The 20482-nt window shown below is 34.5% G+C and overlaps 1 protein-coding gene across 3 annotated transcripts in view; it reads right to left on the reverse strand.

Annotated features, from left to right (window-relative positions):
- LOC108903939 (mediator of RNA polymerase II transcription subunit 13) overlaps window positions 1-20482 on the reverse strand; it is a 178919-nt gene that overhangs the window by 110298 nt on the left and 48139 nt on the right. The window lies entirely within an intron of this gene.

The following is a 20482-nucleotide window of genomic DNA, read 5'->3' on the forward strand; positions in this document are numbered from 1 at the left end:
TTTTTACTGTGTTGCCACATTTCTCGGATTGTACAAATTAAAAATATATTCAACTATATAGGGTGTTCCACTTTTCCTGGACAGACACCAACTTTGTTTTTTTTTAATGGAAACACATTTTTTATATTTTTTTCGGATTCTACATCAAAAATAAAGGGTACTTTGTGTAGAATAGTTCTATTCAAGTATTCGCAGTTTTTGAGATATCTCGCTTGAAAGGTTTTTCTAGTCGATATTGGTTGCTTACATTTTCTGATACTGACAGGTTGTACTAATAGCTACTAAGCCCATTTTTTTATCAGATGTTTAGTAAGGATGACTCTTCCGAGTCATGCTCCAAAAACTGGCCTGCGTTATACAGGGTGACCAAAATATCATGTCAAAATTGCCAATTGAAAAATTGAATAATTTCGATTTTTTTAAACGCAACGCACTGTATATTTTCATACCATGAGATGCAGAATTAAATTATCTACAACTTTGCTATACCTGCTCCTATATCAAAATTCATTAGTTTTTCATGAAATCTCATTTCTATGAAAAAATGCGAAGTTTACAAATAGCTTATATGTAAAATAACGTAGTAGGCTCCTGTCAAATGATAATCTGGAAAATTTTCGATTCACATAAGGTTTAATAGAAAGAAAGGTTTAATAGAAGAAGAGAAGCCCATGGTAATTGTTTATTGGCAAGTCGTATTTACCAAACTAATAAAAAAATTTTCATCTTGTTGTAGCTTTATAGTTGCCCACTCACAAAACTGTACTCGCTTCTGAAAATCTTGCTGTGTTAAGAATTGGTGATGCTCAGAATGATAGGGGTGGAAGTTGTTTTTCTTTAACGTTCTATTAACCACACTTTTGCAAATACTAATTTCATCATTAATTTCTCTGACACTTGTAGATGGATTTTGGACTGCACATTGCAAAATGTCAATTTGACTATCCTGATTACCACATGCGTGTGTTGCTTGTTGTCTTCTCATAATTTGCATTTGCCGTTCTTTCAAACCTCTCCTTCAGTTTTACAAAACACTTTGTACGAGGATATCTTTGTAAATCTGGATTATTAGCTTGGTAAATACGACTGGCCAATAAACAGTTACCATGGGCTTCTCTTCTTCTATTAAACCTTTCTTTCTATTAAACCTTATGTGAATCGAAAATTATCCAGATTATCCTTTGACAGGAGCCTACTACGTTATTTTACATATTATATATAAGCTATTTTTTGTAAACTTCGCATTTTTTCATAGAAATTAGATTTCATGAAAAACTAATGAATTTTGGTATAGGAGCAGGTATAGCAAAGTTGTAGAGAATTTAATTCTGCTTCTCATGGTGTGAAAATATACAGGGCGTTGCATTTAAAAAAATCGAGATTTTTCAAAATTTCAATTGGCAATTTTGACATGATATTTTGGTCACCCTGTATAACGCAGGCCAGTTTTTGGAGCATGATTCGGAAGAAGTCATCCTTACTAAGCATCTGATAAAAAAATGGGCTTAGTAGCTATTAGTATAACCTGTCAGTATCAGAAAATGTAAGCAGCCAATATCGACTAGAAAAACCTTTCAAGCGAGATATCTCAAAAACCGTGAATATTTGAATAGAACTATTCTACACAAAGTACCCTTTATTTGTGTTGTAGAATCCGAAAAAAATATAAAAAATGGGTGTTTCCATTTAAAAAACCAAAGTCAAACCAACATCTGACAATCAGGATTATAATTGGTCTATATTGCACGACATTGAAAGTAACATCATAAGATGTGTTTGGTTGGTTATACTAATAGACGTTTCACCCTGTAGAACGACTCTCAAGAGGCCATTAAACGGCTTACAAACAATGCGCTCGTGAAAATAAACAGTTCTAAACATATAAAACTGTTGCTCGTCGTAATTTTATCAGCTCCTCTTTGTGGCTCGGTTATTTTCAGCCATAAACCGAAAAGCAATAATAGACGAGGCTATTAGTTTCCCCAAAGAGGGTCGTAATTTTTCGCTTCCTCATAACGAAACGAAATATAAGCATAATTTATATAACTACAGCAAACAGAATATGTAATTTTAACTGTTGCCCTATTCAGGTCAAAAAATCAAACAACCGCCCCCGATTTCTGATTCTCTTTTTTAAAAAAAGTCGTCACCTTTTAAGGGTAGCCATTTATTTCCCAGAAAAATAAACTGTAACCGTAGTTGAGGTATCGGATGCCAATTTTTAGAAATAGGAACTACTTGATCGCTGCAATCGGGACTATATACTATACTCGTATGGTTTATTGAGAATAAAACCACACAGCGCGCAAATGATGCAAGGCGATAATGTTTGTTTTTTTTTGTCAAGGAGAACTGTGGTCGACACTTTCCCTTGTACGAAATGAAATCTAACAAACAAGAACTGGCAAGTAAACAAGCACAACGTTTGTCTGAAAATATTTATTTGTGGCCAGATATTAGATAGATAGATAGATTTTATTGACAATATATACATCAGTACATTTTTGTCACAAATTAACAACTAAATTATAATGATATAGAAAGACTATACGAGTAATTTTAAAACAAGTTAAAAAAGTTTTAAAAGAAGTTATGGTAAAAAATTTAGATATTCGTTAACAGTATAAAAGCAGTGAGTTAAAAGAAAATCTTTAGCCAGTCGATAAAATGTTCTGTAATTCATTGATTTCAAATCTAATTGCTGATGAATATTCACAAGTTTATTATATAAATTGATATCAATTTTATTCATTTGCGTAATGCGCAAACGCGAAAAGGGGGGTATGAAATTATTTCTGTGTCTTGTGCTATAATTATGTCTATCAGCATGAGACGACAATAAGCTATTAGCATTTTTATGTATAAATAAAAGTGTTTCAAAAATATATACACATGGCATTGGTAAGATTTGATATTTCTTAAAAGGGGTGCATTTTCACCCCTATATCCAATTTCCACCCTCTAATTTAATAACGCTCCGCGGTTTTTTCATCTAAAATGACCCTTTGAACGATTCATGCAATAAAATTGCTTGAACGACATAGTTCCTTTTAACCATGTTTTTTTTTATATAATCAATAGCCTGTTACACCAAATTGTAAATTGGGATAATAAAGTATTCAGATTATTTCCCTCAGGACTGTCCGCGACAGCTGTAATCGACGTACAATACAGTGCAATCAGTACTAACACGAGTTGGAAGATCATTTATAAATATTTAAAAAATGAGTGGACCAAGTATTGAGCCCTGTGGAACCCCGAGATCCACATTTTGTGTATTAGAATAGGTACCTATCATTAAGCTTTACACATATTTTTCTGCACAGAACTTCTTTCATGAAAGTATGATCTAAGCAGTCAAATGCCATTGTTAAATCGATATTTCGTACGAAATCGCATACAACGTAGAGGTGTTTCAATATCTCATGAGCCGCGAAATGCGCGAAAGGCGTGGCGTATCCGCATAATTCTTCTAATAAGTACGTGAAAACATTGACTCAGAACTAGACCATGTGCATCATTACAAGTAGAAATGAACTAAGGCGCTCGCGCATCAATAAAGTCAACTGGCGAACGTTTGTTATATAAACAGGGTGCGGCTAAAGTAACCATATGGTGTAAAAAAATTGTAACTTCTTTGCTTGTGAATATTTCATATATTTTTTTTCTATTTCAGGAATTAAACTTGGGAGAATATATAAAAATGGAACGCTATACAATTGCGCAAAGAACTAAGATTGTTTTTCTATTCCTTGAAAATAATCGTTCGATAATTAACACTCAACGTGCATACAGAAGATTTTATGGTGTAAGAACTGCTTCAACGGGCCCAACCAGTAGTTCGTTGGTGGATAATTTTGCTGAATTTGGGACTGTCGGAGATTCAAGACGTACGGGCAGACCTCGAACTGGAAGATCGGCCGAAAATATTGATGCTGTGAGACAGAGCGTCGCAGAAAATCCGAAGACATCAACGAGAAGACGATCTACCCAGTTGCAGCTTTCTGACCGCACTCTTCGGCGAATTTTGAAACACGATTCGCACCTCTTTCCTTACAAAATCCAACTAGTCCAAAAACTAAATCCTGAGGACTTCGCATTGCGCTTGGAATATGCTAGAGCAGTTTTAAATCTCGTTGATCAAAATGAAAACTTTTTGTCAAATTTAATGATGATCGACGAAGCGCATTTTCACTTGAACGGTTTCCCAAACCTTGCAGCAACTAAAGGACAACATTCAAGAAGAAATTGATCGTATACAACAAGAAACACTCAACAAAGTTATGGAAAATGCTATAAAAAGAGTACATTTTTGCGTTAGAGAAAACGGTTCTCATTTAACTGACATTAATTTTCATAATTAATGTAAAAAATAACAAAATAAATTTTAATTTTATCATTCAATTTTCTGTTTTTTTCATTTCATTCAATATTTATTTAAAAAACAAATCATACAGTTACTTTAGCCGCACCCTGTATTTTTATTGCTTAAATTAAAATAATAAAGAATAGGGCATTTTATTATGATATTTGTAATCGGATCAAAGGCTTGTTTACGCTACGAGAGTTCGAGAGAGACTGTGAATAATAGATGTAATGTTTCTAGGACGTAGAATAATTTAGGCGACGGTCGGAATTATGTTTCTGCGCATATGAAGGTCAAAGCTCATAAGATTTTAAAACACCTCTAACGCCCGCCTAACGCTTTGGATGTACAGAACAAGCTGCCACTGGTGGCGCCCACCCATTATTAACAGCCCAAGCTCATTTCACCGCTATATCTTCACGATTTCACGTATCTCACGCCGCTAAACACCAGTCGCTAATACGCCGACTACAAGACTAGACAAAACAAAAGCGTCATAGGTTCGGAAGCCGTACGCATTTTTTCCCTACAAAGGCCACCATCACCTGCGATTACTCGCGGCGGCCATTCTAGGAAGTGACGCAACTTCTAGAAGGTACGAGAGGCATGCGGTACCCTCGATTTCGCCAGGTGTATCGCGGGGGATCCCCCGCGACCAGGTGAAAGTGACAAAGAAGCGCGGAGTGGGAACCGATCGGAAGCGCTCCTCGGACCGCATTCGAAACTGGAGCAAATACTTTTGCGAGTTCGGTGGGAAAATAAACGAACGTTCCGGGCTACTTGACACTGGGAAGTTGGTGAGCGCGGGCAGTGCCGCGTGTCGCTGACAGATTGAAGGGTCACACTTAATATTATAATTTATAAATGTAATATATGGTTCACTTCAAACCAAGGTTGGCTTGTTATATATCAATGATATATATCCGATACATATCATTGATATCTATCACGATATTTATTCCTTGATATATATACAATGATATTTATAAAAATTTAAATAATGGTTTAAAGTTGCTAAAACTGTTAACAGATGGCAGCAAAACCGTATGCTAATCGTTGATGAACGTGTTTATTTATGTGATTCTCCGAATTTCTCAACAAAGTAATGAATGAATATTTTCATTTCATTATTTCTCTGGGCGTTGTTGGTATTTGTTTTAATATTTATGAAATGTATGTTGACTTGGTGTAAATTGGTTAGTTTTCGTTGTACTTAATATTCACGCAAATATTTTTTTAGTTTCAGAATTTATATTTATTTTTTCGTAATTGTTTTTGATATTTGGAATAAAAATATTTACCTAAATAGTTTCTTAATATTATTTCGCTACTATAATATTACAGATAAACTAATTAATTAAAAAAAATAAATATCAAGACTTGATATATATCGGATATATATCAAGATATATCCGATATTTGATATTTATATAAATATCATGATATTTGCCAACCTTGCTTCAAACTGTAAAATCAACTCAGTTTCTAAGTTATTCATTCGATGGAAAATGATGTTCTATTAATATTTCACAAAATTCACAGTTACCACAAGTATTATGTACGATACTGTATCTACAACCGTATCTTTTTTTAAATATTTATTTTATTTTTAAAAATTGCATTCTAAAAACGTTACGCCACTGTAGTCTTTTGATATGGTTTGTATTTTTACAGTAATAAAATCATCTTAACTTGTCCAACTTTTACTAGATGTTACATTTTTGCGACATCATAAACAATACGCCGTGGTTAAAGTTGCCATAGTGTTTGTATCTATTACTGCGTCTTACACTTAATTTTGTTAAAGAAAAATGGATTCGGGCGAATCTGAAGGAGCTATATCAGAACTGGTGAGAGCAGCAATAGAAGAATTGCTACTTGAAAAGTCTAGGGCAAAGTATAAAAAAGAAAACAGCAGTTTTATGCTGAAAACCACTTTGTCTGAAAAAGAAGGTAAATATTGAAAAATATCCGGGACTAATAGCATTGTTAAGAAGAAATCAGTTGGATACAGAGCCAAAAAAATGAAAAGTAAAAGAAACATTTTAAAAACTACACACAGATACTTCCTGTGTATTCGCCATTGAAGCAGAAAAAACTAGTGGTGCATGCAGTGGCTGCTGGTGCGAAGGGCTCTGGGGCGCCGCGTTAGCCCCCTAGGAATTTTCATAGTAAAAAGATAATATCTAAAATTTAGTTTACAATGTTATAATAATAATAATAATAATAATATCTCTACTCCTCATTCTAATTACGAGAATTAGCCCAGAAGTCGGAGACTTGTGTGGGAGAGGAGGCGGCATATTATTATTACGCAGGCCGCATTTGCGCCCAGGAACGACTTATCTTGGTAGGCCCTAACCACCATTCAGTGCAGGAATGAGGGAAACCTGGAAAACCTCATTAATTAGGGGGGTGGTCAAATGCCAACCGGTGTCAATCTCTCACATTGACCCAAGCCAACATTCTTCCACCCTACCATACCTGCACAGAGGGCGCCAATCCTCCGTACAAATATAGATAATCTACGGTCACCGGCCGCGGGATTCGAAACCCGGGCAGTTCGACACATCGATTTAAGTACTGACGCCTTAAACCGTGCGGCTATCGACCGATGTTATATAGATACATTAAATAGATTAGTCTTGTGACAAAAGGAAAGATTGCATTTGTGCGCAGTCAATTTAACATGCAAAATTAATTTTAAAAACACTCAATACGTGATCCTCGTAGCTCGCCCCTAAATCTGTAGTGTTTACAGCGGTGGCCATGGTTACCGTCGCGCAGTAGTGAACGACGTAATGGGAGTGGCGTATATTTACTATGCAGATATGGTTCTACTTAGTTCGTCAGTAACCAAATAGCTATTTACAGCTTTCTTTTAAATAATTTTTTTCGCCCTTTCTGGTATGGAAGTTAAGAGCCACCACTGGTTGCATGACAATATTGCAATCTATAATATAAAGGCCTATATCGAGTTTCATATGAAAAGTAATATAACAAACAAATGAGTAGATTAAAAACTAATTCGGATATAATCAAAAACCGATTACAATCATGTTTACGAGTATCAATACAAAATATATTCATAGGTGCATTTTTGTTAATTAATGAAGATAAAATCACTGAATTATTCGCGATATCGATACTAATGATAGTATCGTGATTGTTTCGTAAACAAAAATTTGTAAGTTCGTGACACTTCTGTGTTCAATTGTACTTATTAATACAACCTATGCAGTTAGTTAGCTGACAATATACAATTAACAGTTTATGAACGACCCTGAACCTTCTCTATGACGGTATTTGTAAAGCTCAGCGATTAACATTAACGACGATTTGAGACCTTCTTTCCCACGTTCCAAACTCAAATAATTTTGCAATTTTGTTCTCGACGGAATTTTACAAAAACTATCTTTCGTTTAAATCATTTTCTGGAGTATTTTTTTAAAATTATTTTGTGACTTCAATTGAACCTAATAAAGTCACAATCTTGGCCAACTTGCCTGAATTTTTGATAAGTTAATTTGAGGTATACAATAACAAGTGATAGTATTTCTATTTACTATTATGAATCATCCTGTATATTTCCAACTATTAAAAATTCGGGCAAGTTGACCAAAATTCCGATTTAAAGCTCATTTAATTAGACTATGTAACGAAAGTGACTAAACAATTTTATAATAAAAGAAATGCAGGTAATGCTGGGAAACGTACTAGAACAAATCGGCTGTGCGTGCGCGGATGCGTTGAATGTCGGCCGTAAATCGGTCGTTATGCTCCCATAAAGGGTCGGTCAAGGCGGAGACTTCCACTATCCTAGGACAGGATCAACCTGTTGCCAACCCAACGGCGGGCGATTGTGGGTTGGTCCCCTATTCCCCCTTTCGACTGACTTAAGTACTGTAGTAGGTATAGTCTCAAAAAAATAGTTCTAAACAAACAAGGTCTTTGGAAACGCATACGAATCTGTTAAATTTTCAAAAACTTCAACAGCAGAGGAGCGCTATTAAAAAATAAACCTCTTTAAAATTACTTATAAAAGAACGTAGTTAAAAGAATAAATGGCCAACACATGTTTAGCGGTAATTTTTGGCACGTGTGAATGGAAAAAACACTTTATGGTTGCCCAAATGTGTTTCGGTTCGGATTTGAAGCATCAAGTGTTGTTACATTTTAATTTCAGATGCATATTTTTAGTTAATAAGTGCCTAGTGTTTCGTCTATGGCTATGCAATATACTTTTTACTTCTATACAAAATTAAACTATTCATTAGGCTTTAAATAATTTTATTATTCGCGCCAACTTATTTTTAAAACTGTAGCCGGTTCCTAGAAAAAGTAAAATTGGAAATGATACATATTACTCAAAAATTTTGCAATTAATTATGTCAGCTATGATTTTTTGTATAATTTTTATTCTTTTCTATATAGAGCGCCTACAAATTAAATGATGCTATTTTATGAAAATTTTTCGTCATAATTTTGATAAGGATGGCACATTCTTTAAAAGATGCGAATAAATTTTGGAACAGCCTGGATTTTCATAAAAATTTCCTTCAAAAAGTCGAACTCGGCAGATTTTCTAACTACCAAAATTCACTCTTCCAGTCCTTAGAATTTCTCATTATAAAAAAATGAGTTCATATAAATATAGGTTGTAAAATGCTTGTTTTCGAAACACAAAGTCGAAAGTAAGAAAATAAATAACATTTATTGGTATATTTCGAGGTGTATCTTCTAAAATGTGTAACGTAAATTGCTGAAATTCAGACAATGACTAACCAGCAAAAAATTCACAGAATTCGGTACACAAATCTGCATCGGCAAAGATATGAGGCAATAGTGTCAGTAAGAACCCTAAAATTTCGACACCACTATTTTGGAAACTTGATTCATTTCACAAAAAATATTTATGGAAACTTTTTTTTTTTAGAAAATTTATTTAGGTACTTCTGAGAATCACATTGTTTTTGATTTTTTTTTTGTGAAACGACTATTTCAAATATATTTTAAATGTATTAAAAATTACCATCCGTTTGACCATATCTCGGTTACTATTGAAGATACCATTACAATTCTGAGATTCTTTTTTATACTACATACAGAGTGAATCTGTACATACATTTTTAAAAATTACAAATATTTATGGAGATAACATTTTTTAAATCTGTCTTATGTATTTTGAGAAATGATGTCCATGTAATCAAAAACCTGCGCGCTAATGGTTACCGAACTGTTGAACTGTTCTTTTTTTCTCAACAATCACTGTTAAATTACAGACTTCGAAAATTCACTCCAGAAAACTTTACTATTTTTTTCAATGGGAGATTTTTGGTTAAATAAATTATGTTAATAAAAATAACCCTCAATTGATATTTTTGGAGAAAGGCTTTATTTCGTTAATAATTTTTTTTGCAACATATCCAAATAAATAAAAAAATATACACATGTCGTAAACACATTTGCTTTGACAATTCTCGCAATAATGTAGTTTATTTACTACAAAAATGGATAGTCAAGAATGCATTGGAATTCGTGCAACATTCAATTGTTCTTTTAACGTGTTTTTTTAAAATCACCAGGACATTTCCTAAAGCTTTCATCTTTACAATTTTACATAAAAATAGTTTATAACTATTTTAACCATAAACATCTTATGCAGATATGTCATAGTTTCTTTAACGCATTATTTATTAAAAAGGTGCTTATTTATCACTTTTTTCTTCTTTTTCATACAGATTTTTATCCATTTTAGCAGCAATTAGAATATTTTCAAAATTTCTTCGAAAAAATACTTATAAACATTTAGAGCTGGAGTTGCCGTATTTGTATATTCTTCATATAGGATCAAGTAGAGGAAGAATTGACGAGATATGAAAGCTGACAGTTGAAGCGAGTTTACATCAAAACAACGTACTGTACAATAACAATCAAAAGTGATTTCGATTGTTTGACGCAATAACAATGAAAATTTGTTTAAATCGGAAATATATTTTAACTGTTCTGATGCAAAAAAGATTGATACATTTCACAGGAATCGAGCAGTCAAAGAGTGAGGAGCGGGGGACTATGCGAGCGGAGCAGCATAATTCTCTCGCGCAATTTCAATCGATTATTTCTCAGCCTGTCTTCCTTTGTCTATTTTCTCTAATGTCAATATTCTCCGAGTTATACATGAAAGAAGGGAGAAAAATGCGCCTTCTTAATTTTTTTTTACATTTTCTTGCGCAAACAATTATGCACAACTTTTTCAGCGGGCGCATATCCATTAATTATCATTCTACATAATATTTAGAACTATTTCCAACAAAAATTAGCGTTACTATATGAAACATCCATACAACCTACTTTTAAAAAAGATACGACTGGACTATACAGTTGTAACAAAAGCCGGGACGCGTAGTAATTTATTTGTTTAGTTTTAAATTTAGCAGTATTTTTAACAAGTTCACTTGGACCGTCGCGTGTCGGTCGGGGCCATGTGTTGAGTATCTGGAATAAAGAGAAAAATCGATATTTCTAATAACGTTCATTCCAAATAACGTAGGAATTCCAAGAATAAGTTGTTAAAAAAATAATATTAGATCAAATAGCTAGTTTTTAGGCGAATTTTCCAAACTATAAGAACAGATTAAATGAGATTGACTAATCCGTAACGAATTGCTACACGGAGTCACTAGAGGAAGGCTAGGGTTATTTGCGAGTTCAGTTAGTCACAGAATTATTTATATAAAAGTCCAGTCAATTAGGTAATTATTAACATGACATAGTTATGCCAAAGCGTCCCGATATTCAGGGAGCCCGCCAATAAGATATGAACAGAAACGTCTGGACCCAAGAAATGGGCGTGTCGAAGCGAGGTGTCGAATTCAGGAGAGATCTCCGAAAAAACAGGCAGTTTTTCTTTGGGTTTCACATTGAACAGTCTATTTAGTTTTAGAGTATCGGATTAATTTAATAATGGAAAAGTCATTCCAAATTTTGCAACGGATCGCGCATTCCCTGAATCTCAGTACGCTGTCGCGTGTCAATAAATTAATTAATAATGTTGTTCGAACCCGTTGTGTCGTTATTCTGTTTGTTCGTTTTGTTTTTATTGTTGTTAAAACCCTTCCTGGAAGTTTTGGTGTTTCTTTCTTGTTCTTGCAACTTAAGTTTCACCCTATACAACCAATCACTGGATTACCTTGTACATGAGCGACGTACGGTGTCTGGAATTCATTCTCTGAACGTATAACATTTCTAAATTCCCGCGTATTAATTAAAGTGTAATGATAATTATAAACTCCCTTTCGAGAAGGTAATAGCAAACCCTTTTGTCAGTTAATTACCGTTATGATGCTGGTCATAGCGGTAGATAGATAATTAAAAAAATAACCCCTCAGGTTACACAGTGAACTCGGCGGTTCTCAGCAAGTTTTCTATTAAAAAAATAACCACTTTTTTTTAATTATATTTTTTATTTCTAGTAAATTCGCAAAAAAATTATTCTCATTTCACGACGGGCCTCGGTACGAATCCGTCAAATGGAAGCAACGCTCTGTCGACAAGGGAACGGTACAGTCGGGGGAAAAAAAACTTCCCATACGCCGCCGACCGGTTTCGTAAGTGGTTTCGACACACCCGCCAGAGAAACACTTGGCGCATAAATCCTCCACCCACACTACCGGCGACCCCTCTCGCAATCGATTCCGAAACAATGGGCTGGACGCGGTGTGCGCGCTAAATGCCGTGAAACCGTAAATTAGATACCGGGTAACGCGTAGCGCAGCGCGATTTTTACGCCCGATTCGGCCGTACAAATAAGAAGCGGAAAACGGGGATCGGTTGTCACAAGGAGGACGTCACGGTAGACGCGTTCGGTCCGTAAAATTTGTGGACTGTCGAAAAACGGGCTTTCGGCACTGCCTCTTACTGGTTGGTTGTTTTTTTCTAACAGTTTTTGTGTTAAGCGAACAGAGACTCGTTTTCCGTAGTACGAAATTGTTTGCTTCAACGAAAGTAAGACTGCAAATCTCGATTGTCTTATTCTCCTTTTAAAAAACTATAAAAAAACGGATTGTTGTATTCCAGGTTCCAAGCGAACTTAAAAATTTCACTCAACTTTCTAATCGGAATCAAGAAGCCACCCGAAACTATTCTACGCAGGTCCAATCCCATCAGACAAAGTAGAGAAACATGTACAAGGGGAGACACACTTTCCACGAGAAGAAGGCGTGGAGCGAAAATTAACGTTTTCACCTATGTTTCCAAACACCCCAAAATACCGAAACCGCTGTAAACGATATCACCGGAGGCCGATGCTGTTGAGAGAGCAGCCACCCACGACGCGCTGCAGAAATACAAAATATACCTCAGTTTCGAATTTCGCAAACTGAAAAGTTTTCCGAATATTCCGAAATTCGTACTGAAGGACCACACAATCACAACAAAGGTATCATGCCAAGAACAAAAGTTGATTATAAGTTGTACTTGGCGATATTCCAAAGAGGCCCATCAAGAACCGTGATCGTACGTCAACCCTGTTCCCTTCCAGTTCAATAACCAGGAACCTGATCAATAATCAAATACCCATTTATTATAAATACACATATATTAACAACAAATCCATTTTCAATAATTCGGAGCTTCGTTAACAAATTTTCACAATTTTTTTGCGAGCTAATTCCCAGGCATTAGATTCTAAGGGATAAAATAAGCTCCTAGACTAGAAGCTTCCCAAAATTCATAAATACTTATAGAAAGCCTAGACAAGCTCCAAGAAGCTTCTGTACTTCAGGTGCTCACAAGAGAGTTCGAAATCAGTGCTAGGCAAGGCAATGCCTAAAAGACAGTGCTATAGACACCAGAGTAACCAGTGCTGCCACAGTGCAATAAGACTCAGCAGAAATCCTCCAGCAAACTATGCCATCCCGAGGATATATCATAGTGGACGAAGGTAACCAAACAAATTAAACCGTTACCATATTTCAAGGCAACTACTCGCCTGTGATGGCGTATCCAGGTGGACAAAATCACGTTCCACCCTAAGTATGCCAAATATTCCTAATCAAGGTCAAAATAAGGTAAATTCGTGACATGGCACCCAACCCGAGGCACAAATGTCCGGACAACGAAACACCATTCTTATTGAAAGAGGACATGGCGCACAACGTAGGGCCCAAATGTCCCGACAACGAAACACCAACTTATTGAAATACGACAAAGTTAATTTTTATTCAGTCAGATCTTTTCACATCAGTGAAAAAGAATTTCAGAGCGTCTTGAATTTCATCCACGAAAATTCAGAAACCCGTAGAGGAAGTAAAAATAATGGCATTTTTCTATACGGTTACTGTCGCGGTTTTACTTTTCCCATGTTTTTCATATAAACAATTGCTTCTGAAACCGTCATTTTTGATAGTGTTCAGTTTTTCAAAAAAAGGGAATGCCATTATTTCAGCAAAAACAAAGTATTATTTCTCTTAGTTTAATTTTTTATTGCCTTCTAATATACAAAATTTCATTCAAGTTGTGTTCAACAATTCCTTTTTTGGTAAGTTACATTGGAATAAAATTATCAGGTTATTTTAATTCACCTTTCGGAATATGTTGGCATTTTAGTTCAGTTTATTTGAAATAGACGTCGTGCCAGTAAAAAATAGTTTATTAATGAACAATTTGAACAACTTTATATGTACATATACTATACCTATTATGCTTAAACTGATTGTGAATTGGTGGAAAATGAACTTTTTACTTTTCATAATTATAAACATTAGCTCAGAAGTCAAATAACTACGTAGTCAAAGAATTTACATACAAAATGAAATTTTTAGAAAACTATCCAGTGTTTGGTTATATCGATTTAATTCATAAGAATGAATAACTAGAATATACAGAGTGGTCCGAATTTTATGCAGGAAACTTCCGAGGGTAGAAAGATCTCTTTAAAATAATATGTGTTTACCTTATAAACATAGGTCTAGAACGGCCCCGTTTTAGAGATACAGGGTGTTGAGGTTTAAAAAAAAATAGATTTTTTGTTTATATCGCACGCTACCTCACAGGTGGTGTAGAAAGGAGTGTAAATAATTTTGTTGATGTGCTTACAAATTGCACTTACTTTTAAATAAACAAATATTCTTGTAATATTATTGCGAGTATTATCGTTAGAAATGTCTGCCACAAGGGGATTGTATTGGTATGAATAATTTGAGAACGAAGTCACCTTTTTTACGTATTTTGTGCATTAAAATATAAATCAGTTCAATGACATGTAAAAAATGCAGTGGCGTAGGTTTTTTGTAAAAAAGGGGGTGACCTCTGTCCAGTTGTACACCACTGATTGAACCTTTAAAGCTCATATTTTAGGGAATATAAGGCCTATTATCATACATTATATGTACCAAATTTTATTAAGATCGGTTAATAACGAGCGTTCAAATAAAAACGTGGTCAAGTTGGTTCTGAAAATTTGGACGTAGGGCGTAGCGTATAGCAAATGAACTTAAACGTCATCTGTCAAAGCGCTATATCGCCGCTATCAATTTGAATATTTTCGTTTTAAAAAGCGTTTAAAATGGTGTTTTCTCAAGAACAAAAAGTGTTTATCATAGAGTCCTACTTTAGAAATGGACGCAAGATTGATGGAATATGGAAGTATTCTATTGAGGAATGTTTCATAGAATTTCAAAATCAATTTCCCGGCGTTGTTGAGTACAAAATTTTTCAAAGTGCAGTTCAGCGTTGTGTTAATGTTTTTCGTGAAACGGGCAGTGTAACAAGAAAAGAAGGAAGCGGCCGACCTAAAAAGCGGACTGAAGAATTAAAAGAAAATGTCCAACAAATAATGGAAAATGCGCCAAGAACTTCTGTACGTGTTTTATCACAAATGGTGGGAGTATCAGTCGGTACCTGCCACACAGTGTTAAAAAAAGATTTGCGTTTGTTCTCCTATCGTTTAACTTGTCAGCAAGAACTTCATGAAGTTGATTTTCCGCGACGGGCTGTATTTTGTGAATGGTTTTTAAACAACTACGGTGAACTTCATAATATCACCTTTTTTTCTGATGAAGCCTGGTTTCATTTAAGTGGTTACGTAAACTCACAGAATATGAGAATGTGGTCTTCTGAAAAACCAGATAACTTTTTTGTCGAGGGCCCTCTACACGCTCAAAAAATTGGAGTTTGGTGTGCTCTCAATCGAAGGAGGATTTATGGACCTATTTTTTTTAATGGTACTCTTACTGCGCAAAGGTATAGAGAAGAAATTATCGCTCCTTTTGTTAACCAGCTGGAAGAAAACGAAATTACAAACTTTTACTTTCAACAAGATGGCGCAAGGGCACATACGGCAGGCGAGACGATGAATATGTTGAGGGAAGTTTTCCAAAATCGACTAATAAGTCTCAATGCTGAACATGAATTTCCACCGAGGTCATGTGATATTACGCCGTGTGATTTCTTTTTGTGGCCTTACCTTAAAAACACTATTTTTGAACTGCCTATTCCTGATTTAAACCATCTGCAGGCTCGACTTATAGACAAGATTCGTGAAATTAACAATACCCCGAGCATCTTAGAAAATGTCTTTAATTCTTTGAGGAACAGGTGTGAAAAGTGCTTGGAACAAGGAGGGGGACACTTTCAGCAGCTGCTTTAATTTATTGTTATAACAAGGAGGGGGACACTTTCCGCAGCTCCTTTAATTGTTTGTTATTGTTATCACAATTATTCTTTAAAATAAAGTCATATAGTCATTAACGTTATTGAAACTGACAGCTACTATACAGCTCGTTGAGAAATGAGGTTAAGTTAGTCGCTATAAGCTACTCCCTACGTCCAATGTGTCAGAGCCAACTTCGACCACGTTTTTATTTGAACGCTCGTTAGATTCCGGAGATATAAACAAAAATCAATTGTTTTTGACAACTTCAACACCCTATATCTCTAAAACGGTCCAGACCTATGTTTATAAGGCAAACACATATTATTTTAAAGAGATCTATCTGCCCTCGAAGTTTCCTGCATAAAATTCGGACCACCCTGTATAATTGTATTACCTGACAATTTAACTAAAAATAATGATTCCGTTGAAAGAAGTGAAAACATATTTGTTGTATGTGTGTGCAATAATGCTTCTTAATAAAATACTAATTATCATTTTGGCAATATAATTGCTGACGTAATACATATTATTAATATTAATTGGGTAATCCATTAATTATGTAGTTTGTTTCTTCCTATAGGATGATTGTAAAAAATCATATGAATTTGATAACATGAACCTTCTGAAACATATGTTTTCTGAAGGGATAAAAAAAGGATCTCTGATAGTATCTCAGATAACAATGTCTATACTTTAATTTATGTATATTGTAAAGTAACACATTTAAATATTTATGTATTGGACAAAGAAAAAAGTTCACACTATAGAATTTTTTTGGTATATGTATAAGTAAAGAATTAGAAATGTTTTTAATAGTTCTTTTAACAATGTACAGTACAGTATTATGAATATTGAATTCTAAGCTTTTTTTCCAAAAAAACATCAGATTAAGAAATTCCCATTTTTGTGATTTATTTCGTCACAGTTTACCACCAAACCAATATATCAAAAAACAATAGTCACGTGATATATACGTTTATTTTAATGTTAAATTTGTATATACGTAAATAAATTTAGTATTTCACTTGAACTGCTAAATTCCATTTTTACATTTTAAAAGCCAATCCGAATACGAATAAATACTTGCTGGACAAGTTGACAAAGAATTAAGAATTTAAGAAAAACAAGAGTCGCAATATATGCATCGACAATCAAATCCTAATATGGTTTATTATATGGAATAAAAAATTTGCAATGTACAAGCTATATTTGTACATTTTTACATTTTTCTAAGAAGACTCTTCTTTTAGTCGTAATAATTCCGGAATATTATGAACGAACTAATAGTGCAATTTTTTACAATTTATATGAACTTAAACAAGATTATTGTACTTTGTTAAAAGAAATCTATTTCTATTCTTAATCCACAGATAACACGTTTGACGTCCGACGCTGTGGATTCCGTTGAATTTCTCATCGTTCAAAACGGTGCAGGCAATCAATTACCTCGATATTGCGTAACGTAAATACCGCTTTTATGGTCAATCCAACTGCGTAAATAAAAACTACACACAGACGACGCGACATACGTAAGGATGAATGGAACATTCGATTTAATTATAGGAAAAAGTGACGTTAAAAAGAAATGCCACAAAATGGCTCATTATAGCAGGCGTGGACCGCGTTTTTTCTAAGAAATACTAGAGGAGAGATTCATTCATTCCTTGACCAAAGTCTGCTCTTTGTTTTTCTGCCGAGATATGCATATTTTATGAAATAGAGATTTCTTGCTGCTTTGAAAAAAGTAAAATATAAAAACTCGAAACCGAATTGAATCTCTATACAGTGATTTACTAGAATAGTCACCAGAAAATCTCGGAGATTGCAAGAGAGTTGGTTAAATTACAAATATGTAATTATAGGAAAAAGTGACGTTAAAAAGAAATGCCACAAAATGGCTCATTATAGCAGGCGTGGACCGCGTTTTTTCTAAGAAATACTAGAGGAGAGATTCATTCATTCCTTGACCAAAGTCTGCTCTTTGTTTTTCTGCCGAGATTGCATATTTTATGAAATAGAGATTTCTTGCTGCTTTGAAAAAAGCAAAATATAAAAACTCGAAACCGAATTGAATCTCTATACAGTGATTTACTAGAATAGTCACCAGAAAATCTCGGAGATTGCAAGAGAGTTGGTTAAATTACAAATATGTTACGCAGCACAAGTGCTCCTGAATGATGTTTCAGTTTTCTTGTAACTTTCATGGATAAGAATTTTTTATTATTACGGTGTTATAAGTTATTAGACACAGATAGGCAAAAAACTATTTAATATGTAGTGCGCTTGCGCTGTTAATAGCGGATACTAACGCACTGAAGGACATTCGTGTTCAAAATCTGGACTAACGATTTGCACCAGGTATTACACAAATTAACATCTTGCATCGACTGGTGCCTTTAGAATTTACCGGTTAATAAACTGCACGTTATATGGGTAGATGCTCGAACGCATAGCTCGGTAGTTCTGCGGATTTTGCATTATTAAATCTCGCCGATTGCGTTCGAAACATTTTGTCGCCCGGAGTGTTTTGATTGTGGGCTGATTATTGGTGGCGCTTGGGTCTTTTGGAGCCTTAGGAGCTACTGCAAAAGCTTGTGGAACAATTTCTCGAAAGTTTCGGTAGATTGGCTTGATCTTTAGAACGTTTAGTCATTTCTGGCTCCCTCTGGCTGTTGTATATATAAATATATATATATATATATATACGTGGATCTACTGCTATAGCATTTCGAATTGAGAATTCGAATGTCGGTTTTTGATATACATACATATTTGTGATAGCAATTTTTTTGAGAACACGTATCGCGGCAATTCTTACTGGGTCCGTTTATTTGCAACAAAAAACTCCTTAACAAACAAACAGGAAAGTCATGTAAATATTAACTGTGTTTATTCGCTACTTTTTACCACCGGTTTGCTAACTTGTAAACAAGTCAGCGTTCTGATTCCCGGTCATTAGAATAATTTAATGTATACGCCTAACAGGTTTGTTTACACTAACTATGCCGCTAAAGACCTTCAAGCGGTTATTCGTATTTCGTGAAACGAATAGAGGCATACGTATTTGCGTACTGAAGTTATCCAAGCGTATTTATTGTGTTAAATAATAGGTACAGGCAGATACGGGCGTGTTTATATTGTCAATATTTGTACTTGCACTGAGGCTAACAAACACATGAAGTTGATAAGATCGAATTTAAGTTTAGCGCAGAGTTATCTGCAGGAGATTTGGAGGAGGTACTCATTTTCCAATATTTTCATTAGGTATTACCTCTATGTGTTTAGATGAAACGTTGGCAAAGAAAAATGTAAAGTCATCTGCATTAATTACAGCAAATATTGCAATGCACTTCCATTTAAGTGCATGACCATTTAATTTATTATTGGGAGAGTTATTTAAGACTTCTTATTAGCCTTGGTTAGGAATTTCCTGTACACAGTTTATGTTGCGTGAAAAAATCTACCAAAAATTAATTATTTAGGAAAATTATCATGCACAATCATAATTGGGTAATTATAAAACCACGAGACATTTTAAAGTGCAGAGATAATATATAAAACAATGTGGTTATAGTACCGGGTGTTTCGTAAAAAAAGCCGCAAGCTATCTATAATTCCGCCATATTTTATCCGTTAAAAAATAAAACAAAATTACTACAAACTCCAAAAATACTACAAACTGGCAGTAAGTAATACTACCATTTTTTTTTTTAAGGTCTACGTTGAAAGCAGGCGATTGTCATTTATTTTTGTCCATAATCTGGTAGATTTTTTTTTTCTGTATTGAATTGTTATGCATAGTTTCTCTACCAAATAAAATTGGAAACAACGAAAAACGCCTATTGTTAAGATACGCGTAAGAATAATAATTAATGTCATTAATTTTAATCACGTACTCAGAAGGCCTAAGGAAAACAGAAAATCGACCTTTCAAAGATAAGTAAATTACCCCTTAACTCCCGCTAATACGGCGCCCTCACATTTTCTGACCGGGAAGCGCCGCAAAGCGATCGAACACTGAAGCGAAACAGCGTTGTCAAATGAGAACCACATAAATAATAATAAAATATTTCAAATTTACCATCGTTAATCGCATCTGCCGCATTGTTTTCTCGTAAATTTGGAGATCACGTCATACATAATATGGAGAGGGGATATACAGGGTGGTCCGAATTTTATGCAGGAAACTTGGAGGGCAGATAGATCTCTTTAAAATAATATGTGTTTGCCTTATAAACATAGGTCTGGAACGGTACCGTTTTAGAGATACAGGGTGTTGAAGTTGTCAAAAAAAATTGATTTTTTGTTTATATCTACGGAATCTATTAACCGATCTCAATAAAATTTGGTACATATAATGTATGATAGTAGGCCTTATATTCCCTGAAATATGAGCTTTAAAGGTTCAACCAGTGGTGTACAACTGGACAGGGGTCACCTCTTTTTTACAAAAAAACCTACGC

This window comes from Anoplophora glabripennis, unplaced genomic scaffold (assembly GCF_000390285.2).
Source record: "Anoplophora glabripennis isolate ALB-LARVAE unplaced genomic scaffold, Agla_2.0 scaffold111, whole genome shotgun sequence".
Taxonomy (NCBI): Eukaryota; Metazoa; Arthropoda; class Insecta; order Coleoptera; family Cerambycidae; genus Anoplophora; species Anoplophora glabripennis.